This window comes from Phalangium opilio, unplaced genomic scaffold (genome assembly GCF_054372755.1).
Source record: "Phalangium opilio isolate 3A_F unplaced genomic scaffold, DU_Popi_V2 ptg000103l_1, whole genome shotgun sequence".
NCBI classification, from domain to species: domain Eukaryota; kingdom Metazoa; phylum Arthropoda; class Arachnida; order Opiliones; family Phalangiidae; genus Phalangium; species Phalangium opilio.
This window is the reverse complement of record NW_028324205.1, coordinates 1725268-1747779: the sequence shown is the minus strand read 5'-3', so window position 1 is coordinate 1747779 and position 22512 is coordinate 1725268. Positions and strand designations below refer to the sequence as shown.

General features: G+C 38.3%; 1 long non-coding RNA gene across 1 annotated transcript; it reads right to left on the bottom strand.

The window, feature by feature from the left end:
- Nucleotides 1-15797: 15797 nt before the first annotated feature.
- On the bottom strand, nt 15798-21648 carry LOC149630128 (uncharacterized). Its single transcript, XR_016374173.1, has 2 exons — nt 21498-21648; nt 15798-15867 (listed from the first exon to the last, which is right to left on the bottom strand). It is a non-coding gene; the product is annotated as an uncharacterized LOC149630128 (long non-coding RNA).
- Between the last annotated feature and the right edge of the window lie 864 nt (nt 21649-22512).

Here is a 22512-nt window from a genome sequence, read left to right as displayed (position 1 = left end):
ATTTTGTGGGCATTATTTTAAATTACGAAAAGTTGAAACCTTACTTCGATTTAGTTCAATGTTTTCATACTTTGAACAACAAACACCATCAGAACAAATAAATCGTCTGCTAGCCTATGCAAGCGTTCCCGTGGAACTAAGTTTTCGAAAGGTAGGGATACAACTCTACAAGCTGGTACAAGTGATTCGCCGTCGCATTACGGTGGCGTTGCGCTTAGGCGGGCCCGTTTAAGAGAGCGAGGGAACTAACACGTTTAATACGAGCGCTGGAATTCTTGACTTTCTGACGTAGTCTATTCACTTTTGGTAATACTCCTATCCCTCTCTATGTAAGTCAATTTGGACGCTTGTCGGAATGAAATGAATTCCGTTCCGCAGGACACTTCAATTTTGATTTTAATAACGTTGATAGGGTAAAACATTGTGCTAATGAAGGCCCCAATTAGCGCCCCACTAATAAAATGTTCAACTAAGTTAGCTAGCCACGTTTCTCTTTCAGGAAAGTCATCTTTTATTGACGATTTTAAACCGAGGAACATGACGTTGCTCGGCCCATTTCGCATTAAAATTGGAGTCAACCCTCGATAGTATTCTTTAAAACCATAAACTCTAGGTTCCTGGAATGCGTGAAACGTGTTCTTGAATCGACTGTGATATTTTTGGTCTTGTAAAAGGGTTTGAACTCGTTCTAAAGGACTTAAGATGGCTTCTGTTGATCCTGCTAAAAAAGCTGCCGCAGTTAATGAAACCGGAGGTGGTATATTGGAAAAATAGTGTTTTAGAAACCGCCCATATTTGTAATAAGTCCCAAACATGACAGACATTGAAACAATTTTTTGGACTAAGGGTGGTAGACACCCTCTGTAAAGGTTTTGTATACCTTCTTTACGTATCTGGTTAAAAGCGTATTTCATGTCTATGCCGTGTAACATTTTCCTGAACATTATTTTGTAGATAGGGTAAGTTACGGCAATGTTTATGAAGCCCGAGCCCCCGCCGCAAAAGAATTCAGCAATTGCCTGATTTCTTGGCTTCCTCGGACGGTCAAATTCATTGGCATATTTTTGCTCCATGGATGTCTACAATTTAGCAAAGAATAATTCAATCAATGTATATTGTAAATATTTATAATCTCCCCAACTAACTGAGAAGGCACAACTAAAATATATTCTCAAATTTGAAGGTTGAAGTTCAAATTGACCCAGTAAGTGATTATTTTTAACTTAAGACCCGCGGCACCCGCCAAAGCAGCCAAGGCTTAGAGTTTAAAGAGACAGTCTACAGAGCGAGTCCCCTCTCTCAAAAATTTCGAATCCACCTTATTCCCTTTCGCCGGAAGGATAGCCCTCTGGATCACGCGACTCGCGGACGCAGGCAGCAAAGATTTACCGTTTGAACGTGATCCAGCGCTAGCGGCTCTCTAATTGGATAATCTATTTGAGCGACAAGCTCCCGCAGCCAACACGGGGGAAGCATCCGAGTTGCTGTCCGTCTCAAGGGGTGCATTGTTTCGATTGCGCCACATTGTAAAACTGGTTCAAACTGGTTTATCGGAGGGGAAAAAGTCATCACTAACCGATAAGCCTAAAAGTCCGATCCTAAAGACTTCGGCTATAAGCCTACGCTATGCAATATATTAAATTAATTTAATCTAACCTAACACTCGAAATATTCAGTTCCTGGCAAGCTTGCCAATTATTTATCCCCTATAACTGATTGGCTTAAAAGCCTGTGGTTACCAGGTCAAGAATTAATGGAGACCAAAATTTAGGTTGCATATATTGATCTCTTTATTATCTAGGTTCGTTAGGGTAGTTGTATCTATACACAATAATAATTTTGGTGTTAGTAATAATAATTTATAATCATGACTATTTACATATGTAGAGTGAAATAAATTAAGGGAAGCGCCAGTAGGGAATGTCCGTACTAAATAAATCAAAAACACTTACAGGATGGCAAACTAGCTTAGTATAGCTACTAGAACTAGACGTGGCTTGGGTATTCTGAGTAGTTGCGGTCATACTCCGAGAATTATCACTTCTGGAAGGAATGTAGCAATTGAAACCCGTCTAATTGATCCAGGAAATTGGCCGCTTCTGCAAAATTACCAATAAATCGAAAATCCGGTTTTAATACCTTAGCATCTTGTGACATGTTTAAAGCTATAGTAGCATTCAATTTGTTCGTGGTACTGGAAGCTACATTAGTAGACACTAGCTCTGTTAATTCAGTAAGCTTAGCGTTTAACAAAGCTACAGAACCCCGACTTATTACTGGTAAAGTTCCTTGAGGAACAAAATGTGAAAGACCAGAAGTTGTTGGTGGCCTTACACTGAGGAAATGTTCCAAATTGGTGATATTTTACCATATGGAATTGTGGAAGGATAAATACTTGTGGTAACCACAGGTTGTTGTCCTACCACTTAAGTAGTACTGGTTATAGGCCTAGTACTAACGTTCACGTAAGAGCTAGGCACACTAACATTGGCATGCGTATTAGTGGTAAGCCTTGGTTGTGAAGGCGCAACAGAAAAGGGGTTGAAACCTGTCTGTATAGTACTAAACCTAATTTGCGGTACTCTAGAATTAATATTAGAAAATGGATAACCAGTTTGACTTACAGAAACGTGCGGAGTGGACATTGTTGGTGGTGAGATGCTCGAAACAATAGGGTCAGTGAGGCGCAACTGGCTAAAATGCGTGGCTAATTCACTTTGTGAAGTGCTTAGTTCCAACAATGCGCGTCTAACTGAGATTTGAGATACCACGGATTTGAAATCCGGTTTTTTGGCTAATTGGGAATATCAGGGATTTAAAACCCGGTAATTTTGGGAGATATGGAATATGAAAGATTTGAAACCGGGTCTTTTTGGGAGACTGGGAATATGAAAGATTTTAAACCGGGTCTTTTTGGAGACATGGAATATGAAAGATATGAAACCGGGTCTTTTTGGGAGACTGGGAATATGAAAGATTTGAAACCCGGTCTTTTTGGGAGACTGGGAATATGAAAGATTTGAAACCCGGTCTTTTTGGGAGACTGGGAATATGAAAGATTTGAAACCCGGTCTTTTTGGGAGACTGGGAATATGAAAGATTTGAAACCCGGTCTTTTTGGGAGATTAGGAATATGAAAGATTTGTGGTCTTTTTGGGAGACTGGGAATATGAAAGATTTGAAACCCGGTCTTTTTGGGAGACTGGGAATATGAAAGATTTGAAACCCGGTCTTTTTGGGAGATTGGGAATATGAAAGATTTGTGGTCTTTTTGGGAGACTGGGAATATGAAAGATTTAAAACCCGGTCTTTTTGGGATACTGGGAATATGAAAGATTTGAAACCCGGTCTTTTTGGGAGACTAGGAATATGAAAGATTTGAATCCCGGTCTTTTTGGGAGACTAGGAATATGAAAGATTTGAATCCCGGTCTTTTTGGGAGACTGGGAATATGAAAGATTTGAAACTGTCTTTTTGGGAGACTGGGAAAATGAAAGATTTGAAACCGGGTCTTTTTCGGAGACTGGGAATATGAAAGATTTGAAACTGTCTTTTTGGGAGACTGGGAATATGAAAGATTTGAAACCGGGTCTTTTTGGGGAGACTGGGAATATGAAAGATTTGAAACCCGGTCTTTTAGGGAGACTGGGAATATGAAAGATTTGAAACCCGGTCTTTTTGGGAGACTGGGAATATGAAAGATTTGAAACCGGGTCTTTTTGTGAGACTGGGAATATGAAAGATTTGAAACCCGGTCTTTTTGGGAGACTGGGAATATGAAAGATATGAAACCCGGTGTTTTTGGGAGACTGGGAATATGAAAGATTTAAAACCCGGTCTTTTTGGGATACTGGGAATATGAAAGATTTGAAACCCGGTCTTTTTGGGAGATTGGGAATATGAAAGATTTAAAACCCGGTCTTTTTGGGATACTGGGAATATGAAAGATTTGAAACCCGGTCTTTTTGGGAGACTAGGAATATGAAAGATTTGAATCCCGGTCTTTTTGGGAGACTAGGAATATGAAAGATTTGAATCCCGGTCTTTTTGGGAGACTAGGAATATGAAAGATTTGAATCCCGGTCTTTTTGGGAGACTGGGAATATGAAAGATTTGAAACTGTCTTTTTGGGAGACTGGGAATATGAAAGATATGAAACCGGGTCTTTTTGGGAGACTGGGAATATGAAAGATTTGAAACCCGGTCTTTTTGGGAGACTGGGAATATGAAAGATTTGAAACCGGGTCTTTTTGTGAGACTGGGAATATGAAAGATTTGAAACCCGGTCTTTTAGGGAGACTGGGAATATGAAAGATTTGAAACCCGGTCTTTTTGGGAGACTGGGAATATGAAAGATTTGAAACCGGGTCTTTTTGGGAGACTGGGAATATGAAAGATTTGAAACCCGGTCTTTTAGGGAGACTGGGAATATGAAAGATTTGAAACCCGGTCTTTTTGGGAGACTGGGAATATGAAAGATTTGAAACCGGGTCTTTTTGGGAGACTGGGAATATGAAAGATTTGAAACCGGGTCTTTTTGTGAGACTGGGAATATGAAAGATTTGAAACCCGGTCTTTTTGGGAGACTGGGAATATGAAAGATTTGAAACCCGGTCTTTTTGGGAGATTGGGAATATGAAAGATTTGAAACCCGGTCTTTTTGGGAGATTGGGAATATGAAAGATTTGTGGTCTTTTTGGGAGACTGGGAATATGAAAGATTTAAAACCCGGTCTTTTTGGGATACTGGGAATATGAAAGATTTGAAACCCGGTCTTTTTGGGAGACTGGGAATATGAAAGATTTAAAACCCGGTCTTTTTGGGATACTGGGAATATGAAAGATTTGAAACCCGGTCTTTTTGGGAGACTAGGAATATGAAAGATTTGAATCCCGGTCTTTTTGGGAGACAAGGGAATATGAAAGATTTGAATCCCGGTCTTTTTGGGAGACTAGGAATATGAAAGATTTGAAATTGTCTTTTTGGGAGACTGGGAATATGAAAGATTTGAAACCCGGTCTTTTTGGGAGACTGGGAATATGAAAGATTTGAAACCCGGTCTTTTTGGGAGACTGGGAATATGAAAGATTTGAAACCCGGTCTATTTGGGAGACTGGGAATATGAAAGATTTGAAACCCGGTCTATTTGGGAGACTGGGAATATGAAAGATTTGAAACCCGGTCTTTTTGGAAGACTGCGTAAATTTGGCATTTGAAACCCGGTTTTTTTTTGCGAAACTGGGAATATCTGACATTGAAACCCGCTTTTTTGGGAGACATGGGAATATCGGACATTTGAAACCTGCTTTTTTGGAGACATGGGAATATCTGGCACTTGAAATCCGGTTTTCTTTGGTAAACTGGGACTATCGGGCATTTGAAATCCGGTTTTTTGGGGGGAAAAATGGGACTATCGGGCATTTGAAATCTGGTTTTATTTTTGGGGGAAAAATGGGATTATCGGGCATACTAAAAATGCTACCAATCATCCACAAAAGAAAAAGAAAACCCCAAAATTGTTCTCAACTGCCTTACGTAGGAAAGCCTCCTTTCACCGGAAATTCGAAAGGACTCAAAGTCCCTTAGCCCATCATAAATATACATTTCAGCGCATTTTGGTCAAGAAATTTACTCAAGCGGGTCAGAGACTCACACTCTTGATAAAGGGTACTAGATGGTCCCAACACGGGTCTCCTCGTGAGCTCGTCCTTCATTGTGTTAAATGCGTGTTCTTGACTTTCAGTCCATGCCCATGTCGCTTCCTTAGGTAGGAGATATGACAGTGGTGACGCTTTGACAGCAAAATCCTTTATGAACCTTCGGAAGTAACTGCAAAGACCCAGAAACCGTCGTAGCTCATGGATGTCACCGGGTTTCGGGTAATTCTTCACGCAAGATATCTTCCTTTGGCCCGGCCTGGTTCCTCGTTCGCTGATTTCATAGCCCAAGTAATCAATCTCGCCATGGAAGAAGAAGCATTTCTTAAGATTGAGTGTCAAATTCGCCTTCCGGAAAACTTCCAATATTTGCCTTAGGTGGTCAAATCCTTCTTCGATCGTGGCGGAAGGTACCAACACATCATCCATGTAGGCTAATGCGATCGTAGATCTTAGCGGTCCCAAGACAGCGTTCGTCATGCGCTGGAACACGGCAAGGGCATTACATAAGCCGAATGGCATCGTGGTAAATTGATAGTGGCCATCTGGCGCTATGAAGGCCGTCTTTTTTTGTGAAGAGACATCCATTGGAACTTGGTAGTATCCTGACGCGAGATCAAGGCTCGTGAAGAACTTGTTTCCTCTCAATCGCTCTAACTGGTCATCGATTAGAGGCATAGGAAATACTTCCTTCTTGGTGATCCTATTTAGCCCTCTGTAGTCGATGCAGATACGCTCCTCTCCATTCTTCTTTTTGACAATGAGGATTGGACTTGCGTATGGTGAAATAGAGTCGACTATAATCCCCGATGCTTTAAGCTCAGAAATCTTCTCTCGCACCCTAGCTCGTTCGGCCTGCGACAGCCTGTACGCCCGGTAGGTGATCGGTTTTGTTGACTTCAATTCAATCTTCATGGATGCTGCGGATGTTCGTCCCAGTTCCTCAAACCTTCGGCAAAGCAGTCTCGAAACTCGTTAAGCAGGTTGACCAGTTGGCTCTTCTTTTGCTGCGTTACTTCTGGTCCTACGTTAACCCGACTAGGATCTATTGGGCTATAGAGTGGCTCCACCGTGAAGATATCCGTGTTTGTCCACTCGCTTTCTTGTTGTTCGTAACATTCTTCTGCTTTCCCAACTTTCTTATCAGCTTCAATGACCAGCTTCTTCATCGACACGTTTGCAATTGGTATCCGAGTGGTGCAGCCTTTGGTAACGGACACCACACTTCTCGGGATGCAGTGTTCTTGCCCAACTTTGAACCTGAATTGCGCTTCCACAAGTAAGTCATGACCCGTGCTCTCCGAATCTCCCGTGTAGACATCAACAAATCCGATGTGATTCGGTGGAATTACGACTGCTTCTTTTGCCCATAGATTGGTTTTCTCTTCAGACAGCTGAGGGATATTGATCTTCTGCAAACATCCATCCTCCTCGCTGTGTGAATGGGCTTCATTGAAAAGCCGCATGGTGTTTTTACGTTTGACGATGGTGATGTGTGGCTGCTCTGTGAACGGTTGTCCAACCAATAACGGAATAGCCTGTGCAGAATCTTCCACGACGTAGACTTGAACCGTAGCGTCGGCCTCGTCAACTTTTAGCTGAGCGTTAAATACCCCAACAGGTACAGTTGAACCCGCTCCATAGCCTCTGATAAGACTTCCAGGTGGCGGATCTTCGTACTTAAATTTCAGCTTTTCAGCTTCGCTTCTCCGGATTGCGACGCATTTGCTACCCTGATCCACATACTGTCTTATTTCCTCGTCATTAATCGTAGCATTTTTGAAATATTTTTCGTTCGTGGGTTGCATTGAACGGGTAACGCTGGTATCATCCAGATGAAGGTTTTCCTTGTTTTTGCTTGATCTTGCTCGGCAATCTTGGGCTTCTTGACCTGGCCGTTGACATTTACCACAACGTGGTTTTCTCTGCGGCTCCGGACAGCTCTTTCCTACGTGCCCGTACTTGGAGCAGTTAAAACATAATATCTCACCCTTGTCATTAAACCATGGCTTGCGGGGTTTCTTCTTCGAGCTGGTATCATGAAATTGCTTGCCCTGATCCACTTGATGCGGCAAAACCCTCCGTTGTTGTCTCTCATCCTTCCCCGGGTCCCGTACTGTAGGGTTCCTTTGCATAGAGACGTCTTGCGTTTCCTTCGTCATCATTAGCCTCTCCAATTGTTTGAGATATTTCAACAGCTCCTGGGGGTTACTCTACTCCCTCGTGCTCAAGGCTGTTATTAGGGGCTTGTCATTTAGTACCGTGATGAGATATTCCACCATTGCGTCCTCGTTCAATCCACATCTCCGAGCTTTCGAGACCATGTCGTGATAGTAGCTTTCTATGGATTCGCCAGCCTTCTTTTTCCGTAGCTCCATCTCGCGGTACAGTCGCTGAGAGCCCTTAGGAGCCGGAAACCATTTTCTCAGGAGATCCTTCCACTCTTGCCAGTTGTAATTGATTGTCAACTGACCCTCGTACCAGACTTTGGCTGACCCTTCGAACTTCGGTAAGGCATGGAACACGATTACCCTATCCGACCATCCATAGGCAGCTGCTACGTCATCAACCTTCTGGATCCATGTTTTGATGGGCTGATGTGTCGAGTTCTCTGGATCAAAGGCAGGTATTAACTTGCTGGCCTCTCCCCAATGGCGTTGGTCGCTTGGAACAGACTGTGTAGGTCCAGTTTGGGCCGGTTGTGCTTTGACCGTCATATCCCTTGTTACTGCGACAGCTTGCTGCACTGCCACCGAGATAGTCGACTTCATTAAACGCTCGAAGTCAGGTATGGACACCGATCCTTCCCGGCCACGTTCATCGTCGATTTCGCTGTCCCCCTGGTCGATGACCTCCCTGTCTCCAGGTCGATACATAAGGTTATTTGCAAAGCCCAACAGGTAGTTACTGTGAGCTAATTCCTTTCTACGTGTCTCGTCCTGCGAGAAAAGGTATTTACTCGCATCTTCTCTAAGGTCATCGTTCACTGGATCCGTTTTCCCATCCATTGCTCGTGTGGGTGAAAGATTGGTCTTCGTGGTGCGTCTGCCTTGAGAACCAGTTCTGACTCTAGTTTCGTAATACTTGGGACAGATGCTTGCTTCGTGCAGCTTTGAAATCCTATCGCTTCTTGGTTGGATATTTGATTCCGGTTGCATTAAATTAACATTTTCAACTTGTAACCCTCCTCATAGCTACCCGGTTTCCGTTGAGTGTGCTAGATGATACGTTGGTCTTTCGTTGAATTCGATGACTTCGGATAGTGTACGTTGAAGTTAAGCGCGGCCGTCCATGTAAATCCAATTGTTGCGTTGGCGGCAGAAACACGTGATCGTTGTGAGTTTCGTAGTAACGTTGTTGGCTTATCCCACTTCTGAAGTATTAGCGCTACCCGACTTATAATTCGTGCCCGTTGGGTTGAATGAAATAACCGAGACGTGGGTTAAAACAAACTGGTATAATTTATTAAAAATAGGTTCACAACTTTAGGTACTACTCCGCGCTGTTAATCATACAAGAACTCCACTCTCTTACTCCTGCTTCCAGTATTTATTGCTATGGTTAACATCACGTGACCTTATCTTATCTTATCGCTATTTTTTATAGCGGTGCCAATAAAATGATATTAGAATATAAAGTAGGCTGTGGCGCTAGGCGCGATATTTAAACAAGCATAAGACTATATTACAACACTCTTTAACAATCAAACGGAACCAAAACGTCTTCTGAGTAGACAATTTCGGAATTCACATACAATGAAACCAACACACAGGTGGGACCACCATTGGGGTATTCTCCGTCGCGCCCAGAAGAAAGATGTACATCAACAGTAATAAAATAGTAAAAATTCAACTAAAATACATATCTCACAAATTGGATTTATATATTATCGTTATTACCATTCAATATATAAATTTTAGCTTAGAACACTGCCAGTTTCACTTCAAAAATGTTTTTCTTTTTGGCTTAAGTATTATGACTACAGATATTACAATTTTCAACAATTTCACAGTAAATAGTCGTACAAAATAAACTTATGGTAATACACACTAAACTTTCTAAAGTTGAATTTATATAAATTTAATGACGTTTAAAATTTTTGACACATTCGCGAAGATTTGCAGTTTGACGACAAGTCATTACGGTAATTAACTATTCTAATTAGGTCAGGTTAAATTCATCATATACGTTTTCTCTTAGTAGTATGAATGGAGGATAACTATATGACACAAATATAAACTACCAATCTATAGCTTTAATATTGTAACAGTTTCAATTTCATATTTTGAATTATTTTATTTCCAAGTAATTTAGAATAGTAGACCATTTTAAATATTCTCAATCTTCATTATTATTCAATCATTTACTCTCTTTTGACTCCACCAGTGAGTCAGGCCTCATTGTGTAACTCATGAAGCCTGGCCTCCTTGTGTGAATGGTATGAATCCTCCTAGTCTGTTAACTATATATAAAATTAACGGAAAGTTTTTGGCAAGTTAATTTCATTATTTTAATCTTGTTTTATCATAATTCATTAAAATATTGTTGACTGGCCATTTCACTAACACTTTAATAACTCCACCAAAGAACATGAACAAAGTCTTTCTAAAACCCTTTTAGTTGAAATGTCTAATGATTGAATGTCGCAATGGAAATTCTTGGGTGCCCCTGAGTAGTTTTTATATTAACTTAGGAAATTCTACGACATCCTGGGCATAAGATCACAATCCTAAAATAGCTTGAGATGTCAAATTTAAACTTGATAGGACGAAAATACATTGTTCTCTAAGTTTACTAGTGAACTTTTCAGAAATTAATAATATTTTATAAAATATTTGTTTTAAAATGGTCTATTATAAATTTAAAGTACCACATTAAGATTATTTATAATTAATAATTTTAGCTAGGTGCATCGAGTAAGCCTTTCTTAAATAGTTCAAAAGAGGCGTTCGTAATACCCCATGAAAGCAAGGTCTTGTATAATTTACATGCACACCGTAAAACATTTTCTTTATACTCCTATCCCTCTCTATGTACGTCAATTTGCACGCTTGTCGGAATAAAATAAATTCCGTTCTGCATGACACTTCCATTTTGATTTTAATAACGTTGATAGGGTAAAAGATTGTGCCAATTGAAGGCCCCAATTAGCGCCCCACTAATAAAATGTTCAACTAAGTTAACTAGCCACGTTTCTCTTTCAGGAAATACATTTATTGAGGATTTTAAACCGGGGAACATGACGTTGCTCGGCCCATTTCGCATTAAAATTGGCGTCAACCCTCGATAGTATTCTTTAAAAAACCATAAAATCTAGGTTTCTGGAATGCGTGAAACGTGTTCTTGAATCGACTGTGATTTTTTTAATCTTGTAAAAGGGTTTGAACTCGTTCTAAAGGACTTAAGATGGCTTCTGTTGACCCTGCGTATTGCATGTCTATGCCGTGTAACATTTGCCTGAACATTATTTTGTAGATAGGGAAAGTTACGGCAATGTTTATGAAGCCCGAGCCCCCGCCACAAAGGAATTCAGCAATTGCCTGATCTCTTGGCTTCCTCGGACGGTCAAATTCATTGGCATATTTTTGCTCCATGGATGTCTACAATTTAGCAAAGAATAATTCAATCAATGTATATTGTAAATATTTATAATCTCCCCAACTTACTGAGAAGGCACAACTAAAATATATTCTCAAATTTGAAGGTTGAAGTTCAAGTTGACCCAGTAAGTCATTATTTTTAACATAAGACCCGAGGCAACCGCCAAAGCAGCCAAGGCTTAGAGTTTAAAGAGACAGTCTACAGAGCGAGTCCGCTCTCTCAAAAATTTCGAATCCACCTTATTCCCTTTCGCCGGAAGGATAGCCCCCTGGATCACCAACTCGCGGACGCAGGCTGCAGAGATTTACCGTTTGAACGTGATCCAGCGCTAGCGGCTCTCTGATTGGATAATCTATTTGAGCGACAAGCTCCCGCAGCCAACACGGGGGAAGCGTCCGAGTCGCTGTCCGTCTCAGGGGGTGTATTCTTTCGATTGCGCCACATTGTAAAACTGGTTCAAACTGGTTTATCGAAGGGGAAAAAGTCAGCACTAACCGATAAGCAATTATAGTACAACTTAAGGAAAATGGATTCCATTTTTACCTCTCCGAGTGACGTATGTCACGGAGAGGTTCTAATTTCGACGTGTCTGTCTGTCTGTCTGTCTGTCTGTCTGTCTGTCTGTCTGTCTGTCCGTCTGTCTGTCCGTCTGTCCGTTGTTACACCCACGTGACCGCGTTCGCAGTTTGCAAATCGGAGCAAACGTGTATTCAATTTCCAGACCGCATTTACAGTCCCGGAAATTGTATTCCACTTACAGGTTATTACTCCATTGCCTATCTAACAACTCTGTTCATTTGTCCACCCCATGGACACCAGTCTGAACTTACTAGCTTCTAAACACCACCATCTTCTAGTCTTTCGCCCATTCCACATGAACACCAGTTTCTACTTACTGGCTTCTAAACACCACCACCTTCTCGTCTTTGTCCATTCCACATGGACACCAGTCTGTACACCTGGCTTCTAACACCACCATCTTCTGGTCTTTGTTTTTGTCCATCCCACATGGACACCAGTCTGTACACCTGGCTTCTAACACCACCATCTTCTGGTCTTTGTTTTTGTCCGTCCCACATGGACACCAGTCTGTACACCTGGCTTCTAACACCACCATCATCCTTAAGGTTAAGACATACGCGGCGATCGGCTAGGGTTACGAGAAACGTCTAGCCTTCCAATGGAGGGGTCTTCCTCCAAGGTTCACGCAATTGCGATGTTCTTATCTACAGCTGCGGTTCGAATCCTTTATATACTACCTATTTTAGTAAGGCGAAGCAACCGGCGTATGCCTCATTTCAAACGCCAATATTAGTCAAGTCTCTCAAGAATGTTTAATTGTTCTTTTTTAAAGCGATGTAACGTTCAATAAGGCGAATAACTAACGAAGAAAATATTAAATATTAATTATATTTATTTTAATATTTAAGATAATCTTGTTTCTCAATTCAAAATTAATACGGAAAGAGTTAAAAAGCAGTCTATGTTATTGTCTGTGTGTGTCCGTCCGTTATTACACTAGTGCCGCAGTGCGCTGCGTTAGAAGTTCGTTTTGCTTTGATGTGTAAAGAAATCCTACAGAACCATAATATTCCCTTTATCCTTAATATAAAGTGAATATGATGAAATATTTTTCGTAATTATGATGCATTTAGTGCTTTTGTAGCTTTAAAGCTCTGTTTCACTTTGATATTCCAAAGAGTTTTTTTAATATTATTATTTGAAATGGCTGTTTATATATTACTTAAGCTATACTACATCTGTATATAGAATAATCCTTGGTTTAGTAATTTCATGAATAAAGCTAAGATCTAGACTCCGGCGGTCATATCTAGTATTACTTGCAATAAGCTTAGTGAAATATAGAGTAAATAATTGAGGCCTGAGGTGAAGTAAGCTTTGGGTTTTGATTTTCGTGTCTGAAATGAAGAGACATCAACGGTTCAGAGTGAGCCGAAAGTTAAATACACTCTTAATTAATCAGGTTAAGATTTTATAATAGAAGAAAAGATGATGGTGGCAATTAGATTAGTAGGGCTAAGCTACAGAGTTTTATTCTCTTTATGATGCGCATTGACTATCAGTGCGTCTAGCTACAATTTAGCTTTGGTATTATTTAACGTTAACACTCATGTTGGCAAACTAAGAATATTGTTGAGGTGAGACGAGACGATGGTGTTTACACTGCTAACCAGTTGTGAATGTAGCTATCAGAATATAGGGTAAACAGCTGAAGCGTAGACTTCATTTCCTGTTTTTTTTTTACCATTAACTGATTTCTATGTGTCCAAGATTTATCCTTATTGGAAGTAAAATGTCGTCTGCTTTACTGTATATTCGCTATGCTTGGAATACTGCTTCAATATTTCGTAAATTTTTACTTCAAAAAAGAGAAATAATTCCATATCTATGTAAAAAACTTTGTAGTAGTAGACCTCTTGACTCGGAGAGGTAATATTTTGGTTTTCCCAACTTGTTATTTCTAGGCTAAAGAGCACTGAAACCAAAATTTAAATACCCCTGAAATAGCTCTCCCATTTTATATTTAAAGGCTAGTGCGAATAGTATAGACTATGGTAGACAGCGTTATAATTTTTTAGAATGATAAAATAAGTGATAAAGTATTTTTTCCATCCAAACACTGAACCATTTCATATTATTTTAACTCACAATTTTTGTCGTGTTCCTCAGGGCTCAATGTTGCATCTGAATCACTATCTTTACAATCTGAGAGTTGAAACAAGTTAGCTTGTGTTTCAATTGAACGTGTTTGTAAATCAGTATGAGTAGTCACAGTTTCAATCTTTGGCCGTTTTAGTTTCATACGAAGATACTGATTATCTTCCTTTAATTCAGTCAATTCAGTATTCAGATCTGCTATCTTTACAATAAACTCTGCATTAATGAAAAATATCATGTCAATATTGTTAAAATTTTACAAGAAGGGTTTCTGAAGTGACCCTTCAATGAAAATTACTAGTAGTCTGCAAATATTTTGACCTATTTCCTAACTAAGAAATAGTTCTAGACCTAGACGTTTTTAAATTATTCACTTAAAATCACATTTCTTCAGAGATATATATATAAAACGTTTTAAACTTCAGCGCCATCTACCAAAGTAAAAATGTTTTTTCTGAATCCCAGTGACTGAAAAACAGGGAGTCCAGCCAACATTTTAAATTCCACATAGAAAAAATAGGAATTTTTTCTGGAATTATAGGATTTATACATAATTGGAAAATATAGGACTAAAACTGTTTATATATTATTATGTAGAAAAGTTGAGGTCAAAAAGTCTGAACTTTTTTCTAAAATTTGTCTGCCGTGTGTGTGGAACATTGGAACATTCATTCCATTGTATTATTGTATTTTAAGCTAGGCCTAGGACTCTAATTTAAAAATAAGACAAGTTTGTAGAATTATATTCCAACTTAAAAATACTTTCGAGTTTCCCATTTAAATTCCAATTTCTATTTAAAAAATATTGCAAGTAAAAAATAATTGGGATTTTGAAAATTATATTTGGATTTAAATTAATTGGCTTTAAAGAAGTTACGATAAAAAATGTAATTAAAAAAATTCGGATTAAAAAAATTCTTCAATAAAAATTGAAAAAAAAAACAAAAAAACTTCAAAATAACTGCCACTTTAAATTTCATTGGAATTCCCCCATTGACCGCGCATTACTGTCACCTACGGGACACGACGTAATTCACCCAGAACGAATACATAGGATATTATAGGACCTTTCGTGAAATTATAGGATAATACGGGACAGTATCGAAAATATTGTTTAGCAGCACGAAGCATTATGCTAATGCCCAGGCAATCTGATAAACCTCTTCGTTGTAAAAAGGGGTTTGGCAACCGTCAGTATCGAGACTGACAAGAGGTTAATCCATAGTTGTCTCTGCGCACTCTCCGGACCCAAAACGCCTACAGCGGAAGCGCCAAAAAGGGAGATGGAAGGCAGAGTTTCACCACGTCTTTCCCTCTTAGTTACATCGAAGATGCTTAATCCAGCACTTGCAAATAGAGAAAGTGACATATAGTAAATAGGTGGTATAATCGCGTTGTAACATTATTTAAAATTATAACCTCACAAATTCGAATGTAATATTAAATCATAATAGGGAGGAAAGATCTAAACGTTCAGTCAATTATAACTTGAACTGCCAGCTTGTACCAAGCTAAGGTACCCCTAAGTAGCATTTGATACGATGACACTATAGAGACCATTTTTTTAGCTATTCTTGAAGCTCCAACCATTAAAATTTCGGTTAAAATACCTGCAGTTACTCGTAATCTAATTCACCGGAAGTTTATTAAATTTCACGAGTAATTACTTTCAAGTTCGTTTTTGTTGGGATACTTTTTCAAGAAGTGTGTCAAACAAAGTTTTGAAGTCAGTTTGATTTCTTCTTTTCGGAGTTTTTTTCTAAACAATTAACATTAGACAATCAATTTTAAATAATATTAATCTATGCTTTTTACGAAGAGATATTCACACCAAGCCTAGGACTTGCACACTATACCTACTGGACAGTTCTTGGACAACCAATCAGTCGATGTGTCACTTGACATTTTCAGTAGAAATAAGTTTCAAAATCTGTAATTCATTGAATGCATTTTGAAAAATTTCACGGTAACGATTTTGTCGGCTTTTGGTGTATGTAAACCTTACATGTTTGTTAGTCCGTTAGTAAAGTATATGCTTTAGTGTTATTGTTAGTTGCATAAATGTTAGAGCCAAATTTTCTTTAGAGTTTTAAATTGTTTGCTTTTGCATTATGTGACATTAATATCGCATCAAAATAATTAAATGGTAGAAAGATTACCGAAAGGGCTAATAGTACTTCTACGCCTAAATTTCGCGATTATTTTCCATTAATATTTTTATCATATAAAAAAGAAGTTCTTTTCAAAATAGTTTCTTTTATAAAGAAGAATCAAATTCAGACTCCTCCACCGAAAATTCTGGAGATACGGTGCTCCAACGTTGAAATTTGCAATAAAATTCCTATTGCAATTTCACAAGCCGATACTTTGGTGAAACATAGTCATGTCCATCAGCACTGTAAATATGAAGAAACGTGTGATCTATTTCCTCTGGTCCAGGAATAAAAGAGACCCAATCGCTCATTTGTTGAACTTCATACGCGTGAAACTTATGATTGTATGAAATTGTGTTTAAAACTCTGCAACAGAGCAAATATTCAAATTCTTCCGTTTTTAAAATGAAAACGAGTTTTACGAAAACTGGAATCTCCTCCGTGTGGATTACATCAATTGGAATTACAACACCTAGTATGAAAATGCAGCTATCATGTTTTATGACGGAAAAACAATGAACATGAGTTTCTTGACCACCGTATTTCTGTGTTAAATGTTGACGTAGACTAACAGACAAACTTGAAAATATTATCTCCTTGCATCTCTTGGCATAATCATCATTTACTAATCCAAAATTTGAGCTGTGGTTATAGCATTGCCTATACTGGTGGCGCTCTGCTATTGTTTTAGCAACGTTTGTATAATTTCGCCCCGCTGTGGCAATACGCTTGAGAACTTGGTGTTTGCCTTCATAGCGCATACACCATAGTCTTCGAAGAGGGCCATAATCTCTTATCAAAGAAGCATAGTGTAAAAGGTAGTGCATTTTAGGAGTAAATTTGAACTCTGGAGAAGCTAGGCTCTTGAATAAATGAGAAAATTGGAATAATAGTTCATTTAATTCTGGCAACCATGCTTTATCAATTACTGGAGATTCCACTATATCAGATACCTCTCTCAAAAGCAACAGTAACTCCCATGACTGTGAATCATCAGGCACTTTTGATCCAAGAAGAAAAGGCAGCATGTATAAAAAACAGCCTTTTTGAGCGGCAGAGCCAATAAGATGTGAATTTCTAGTCACCATCCCAATTTTCAGTTGGCTAGGTTTGTTTTTTAAATCCAAAAATCCGTAATTGTAGGTTTTAATCCGGGTATTAATGAAATTTAGACTCATTACACCATTATTGATGAGCTCCTTTAAAACTAGTCTTAGCACTTCCTGTATAACACCTTCGCGTAAGTCGTGCATCACATCAGCAGGAAACATTTCAGTTTCGTTAAATCCTTTTAAGCCTGAAAATGGAGAAGCACCTGCCACAACATAAATAGGTCTATTTTGGGGATTTTCAGCAACAGCCTCCACGTGAATATTATGCACGTCAACAGATCTCTTCAAAAAGCATTCCTCGCGGAACTTTTGGCCATGCAGAAGCGACATATTCTTCCGGACGCAAAGATTGATTAAACCCTCCAAGCACATGGGCTGCTAAATTGTCAGCTGATATTGTCGCTAGCCTCGCCATTACAATGTTCCCATTTTTCAGTATGATACCTTCAGTTTGTAAACTGTTCAGATCATCCAGAAGTGGCTCCAAAATCTTACCAAAACCATAGCTTTTTAAAACTTGATCGCGACATATCAACACTAAATGGATTTGGGAAAGCTTGCTGCGATGTCTTGGAGAAACAGTGACTTTATGTTTTCCTCTTTTAGAACCAAGAGGGTTGACTATTTCTAGTTCGTCTGAATAGAAGTGCAGTCTCAGGTCTTCATCAGCCTCACAGAATTTTTTCTTAAAGTTCTCTCCATCGTTGTAATCGTACAAGATATTTGGATGCCTTAAACATCTTTCAAAACATTCATTTTTATATTTTGCGATATCGTTGGCAACATCAGGCATATCACATAGTTTTTTCAACAGCCGTTTAAGAGGAATATATATAATATATATATATAATTTTCCGTTTCTTTGATCGCTACCCAGAGTAAAGTCGATGGGCTCAATAAGGTCCAGCTGTTCAACGCAATATTTATTTAGGGCGTAATCACTTGTTACAACTTTCGTTATTGATGCAGCATCTTCGGAAATGGAATTTAGCTGTTGATCATGGTTTGGCTTTCTTTGTGTCTCACAGAACTCTATTACATTCTGAATCAAGGACCCAACATCCTTTACTATTTCTTCAGTCACAGAATGAGGAAGCAAATGTTTTTCTCGCAATTTTAAGGTCATCAATGCCGCATTGCGCTGAACTTCATTGAAATTTTCATTTCAATCTTCATTCGCCGAATTTTGTGAGGGACTATCAAGAACCATTGGATCTTCATTAAGATCGCATGCATCAATATCTCGTTGTGCATTTTCATTTTCTTCTGGTATGTTCACATTTTTTACAACGCATTGGCGATGACGAACATACAGATGGCTTTTATAGGTCGCAAAATATCTGAATGGTTGCTGACAAAACACACACTCAACGCGAAAATTTGGCTCTTGACTATGCAAAATTCTAACATGTGACAAATATTTTTTGAACGTTGCTCGCTCAGTGGAACATACCGAACACGTGTAGTCCCTAGGCATCGCGTTTTGTGGCTATATTAATAAGCGTGACATTTATTAATATATATAATCTTATAATTCAATTTGAAGTAGAATTCACTATCATTTACTTTTAAGTCTAAGGTGACAGCACTGAATTACACAATAACCTAAATCTGCGACATTCCACAACTGAAAACTAGTTGTCCTTTCAAAACTTAAATGATGGAAGGCACTTCTCAACCTTGAAACTATAAAAGCCTCAACATCAAATAACTTTAGTCAGGGAGGAGATAGAACCCTATATTAACGAGGCATAATTGCTCAACCAATCAGCACCTAATCATTTCGTTTCTATCACATAAATGCAACACTTATTAAAAAAATTCGACGATAGTTTTCTATTCATACTGACAATTATTGTGTACGGAAAATGTATAAGCCTTAGACTAAAAAGACCACTGAAAAACTGTGGTAAGGCCTACCTTCGCAACAATGTGACTGCATACACCTGTTAACTGACACCTGAAACTTTTGCATTTAAATTTAATGCACTAGCCCTTTCCTAACTAGCCAACCTGACTAAAACACAAATCGAGGAAAAGAATGACAATTATGACACTGTATTGAAAGTTTTGAAACAACAAAAATTGCAGTCTGCTACTGCAATTTGGAATATAACCAGAGCACACTCGATCACGCTAGGCTCTAAGGGGTACAGGCATGACAGGAAATAAACATAAGACACTGGACATTGTATTTCAAAATGTCCCATAATTTTTTTAAAAAACTAAGGGGGTCAGTCAAAGGGGTCCTCACTGGACACTTGTCTTATAAGAAATGTTTCTTATTTCCGGCCCTTGGTACAAGCGCTTCTTTGAAGTAGAGAAACCTAGCACGTATATGTACAGGCATGAAAGAGTTTGACGCACCAGGCAGACAGCGCGAGGAAATACAAACTGAACAGCTTTCAAAAGATGGTCTTCTCAAGTAACCCGGAAACCCACTTTAAGGGTGAGCAGTGAAGCTGAAGTTACTTTTGAAACTCTGTGATCAAGTGGGCTATGCTCAGGGTCGGAGTGGCTAACTGTGCGCCAGTCTGGGAAATAAGGATATTTTTTAAACTAGTCCTTGGGACCAGTGACCCCCCTAGTCCCCGAAATAATTAACTGATCTCCGGACTGGCCCCAGCCGTTGTTCTCCTATAGATTTGCAATTAGTAAACTGGTCCTTAGGATCAGTAACCCCCACTTCTTGAATTTAAAAACTAGTCCAAGGAATTAATAAACTGGTTTTAGACCAGAGGAAGTGTGCTATTTCCCAGACTGCTGTGTGCCTCTTTTTAGGCATAGCCTACTCGATCACGCGATAAACGACACAAGCTACTCAAGAGCAGCTGCCAGCTTGTGTCAGTAATTCCGACTTCCATTTGTGATTGAAGACATAAAAGCAGAAGTAAATAGATAAAAGTGTGTCATGTAATGAAAACCAATCTATGGTTTAAGATAATTGAGTTCAAAGGCTCCCTCATAAAATGCCCAGAGCTGTGCTAATTAGCTGACAACTAATTGAATTAGAATTAGCAATTAGGGACATATTTATGAACTAGTTAATTAGCCAATTAGCAATTAGACATAGAAACTAATTCAATTCAATTAGAAATTAGGCATTTATTTATCAAACTAATTAATTAGAATTACTAATTTCTAATTAATTACTTGTCTAATTAAGGTAAAAAAGAAACCATAAGTAAACATAAAAGTTTAAAAGTGCCTATGGATTTAGTACTTTGGTAATGCAAAGTTTAATGTTTTAATGCCATTGAAAAACGAGTACGGAAGCCATGAAATATTCTCGAAAAATGAGACAAGCCTCGAGCCTTCCGTCATGTTAAAATTTGTCTCATTTCTTCATTTTCTTGCCACAGTTCCTATAATGGACTCCTGAGTAGTAAATACAGGCACACTGCTATTAATTCGAGTAGGTAAAACAGTCGAAATTTCGAAATGGGGCAGTTGCGAACTACGAAATTTTCTACTAGTACTAGTATTCTCTCATGTTTGAGGAACTGAAAAAATTAGAGTAGCACTAAGGTTTCCTCATCGATATAATAAGGCTTTTTCGTATTCAAATAGATAGATCAAGAGTTAATTCCTCGATTTTTTTACAACAAATTGGCGTAAAAGATTAATTGAAAATCCAATTGGCTAATTAGTTAATCCTTATTCTAATTAAATTTTAATTAGATAATTACCTTTCCGATTCATACTAATTAATTAGAATTACTTCTCAATTAGCACTAAGGTAATTAAAATTCAATTACCATTTTCAATTAGTAAATGTTGCTAATTAATTAGAAATTCAATTGGCTAACTAATTAATTAGCACAGCTCTGAAAATGCCTATGGCTAAGTTCACTCAAATCAGTTTTACAGGAGTTCTTATTGTTATAAATATAAGCAAACTATTTCGTTTCAATTTAATTTTATCTAAGTTACTTATAAATATCCAGAGCGAGTGAAGCGAGCACCACAAATTTGAGGCTGTAGTCAAATCTTAGACACATTTTCTGGTCACCCTGATGCTGTTACCCAGACTTTCAATTTTCCTCCATAATATATTTCCCTGACATTAAAAGGCCTGTTTAGACGACATCCTTTTTCTAGCTACTCTCACTGTGCTGACTTCACCAGCCTCTAGAAAACGCACTGTTCACATGGCAAAATTTTCTCATTGTTGATCTCGGGAACGCGAGAAAAACTTTACAATCCTGGTCACATTTATAGAATCCGAATAGCCTACTGTTGACCTTAAATGAAGCCCTCCCTCTCCAAAATGGTTACTTGAGATGGGTACTTACAGGTTTAACAATGTTGAACAGATGACTTCGATTTGTCTTGTAGTTGATCCAAAGAAGCCACAAGTTGGTTGAGATGATACAAATTATTTGTAATGTTCCGTAGTCGATGTAATTCAATCGTTGATTTCATCCGCCATCCCTTATTTCAGGTTGATTTTATTTATTTTCAAAAATTTCCATCACTGTAAATAAATCAAATAATTTTAAGCTCAAAATATTATTTTAAATCCAAAAATATTTCTAATTATCTTAAAATAACAATATAACTTTGCTAAATTTCTATTCAAAATTAGTTTTCTAACTATTATTTACGCTATTTAATATTTAAAAGCTATTTTAGTTGCTTAATGTAATGTTAGATTGGAAAAACTATTTTTATTCCAAATTTGTTTCTAAATATCTGAAAATAATTACCTAATTTAGTTCTATTTTTATTTATAATCAGTTAATCAAAGTATTATTTGAGAAAGTTTTGCCCAACTGTTTTGAACATTTCTATTCACCCCTCCCCAGTTGTCGAACTTCCTTGCGTAACATCTCCCTGTTTAACCATTTTGTTCATGTCTATTTGACCACTTTGAACTTTTGGTTTCCGGGCCAAAAATAATTATTGTTTTTTAAAAACTGTAAACATTAAGTTTTAATCGAAATAAAATGGGTAATATTCTGGTGATCTGGTCTAATGTTTTGTTCTTACCAAGGCCTAAAGGGGTAGGATAATTAGGATTGCACTTTACGTGACCCATCCAACTAACAATGGTTTCTAGTTAATTGGACTGTGAGGATTCCGAAAAAAATAGTAAACAAATTATTCCCTTACCGAAGAAACCACCTCTAAAACACGTCTTAGGTTAGAGAATATGCAGCCAGTATAGTGCAATTCAAGATGGCGGCCACTCAAGGTCGAGGGGGCGGGTTTTCCCGTTCTCCTCAGTTTACCTGTCAATATTTGATTGTATAGGCTTATAACAAAAGATGGTTTTGTAGGAATAAAGACCACAATATAAAGTGAAAA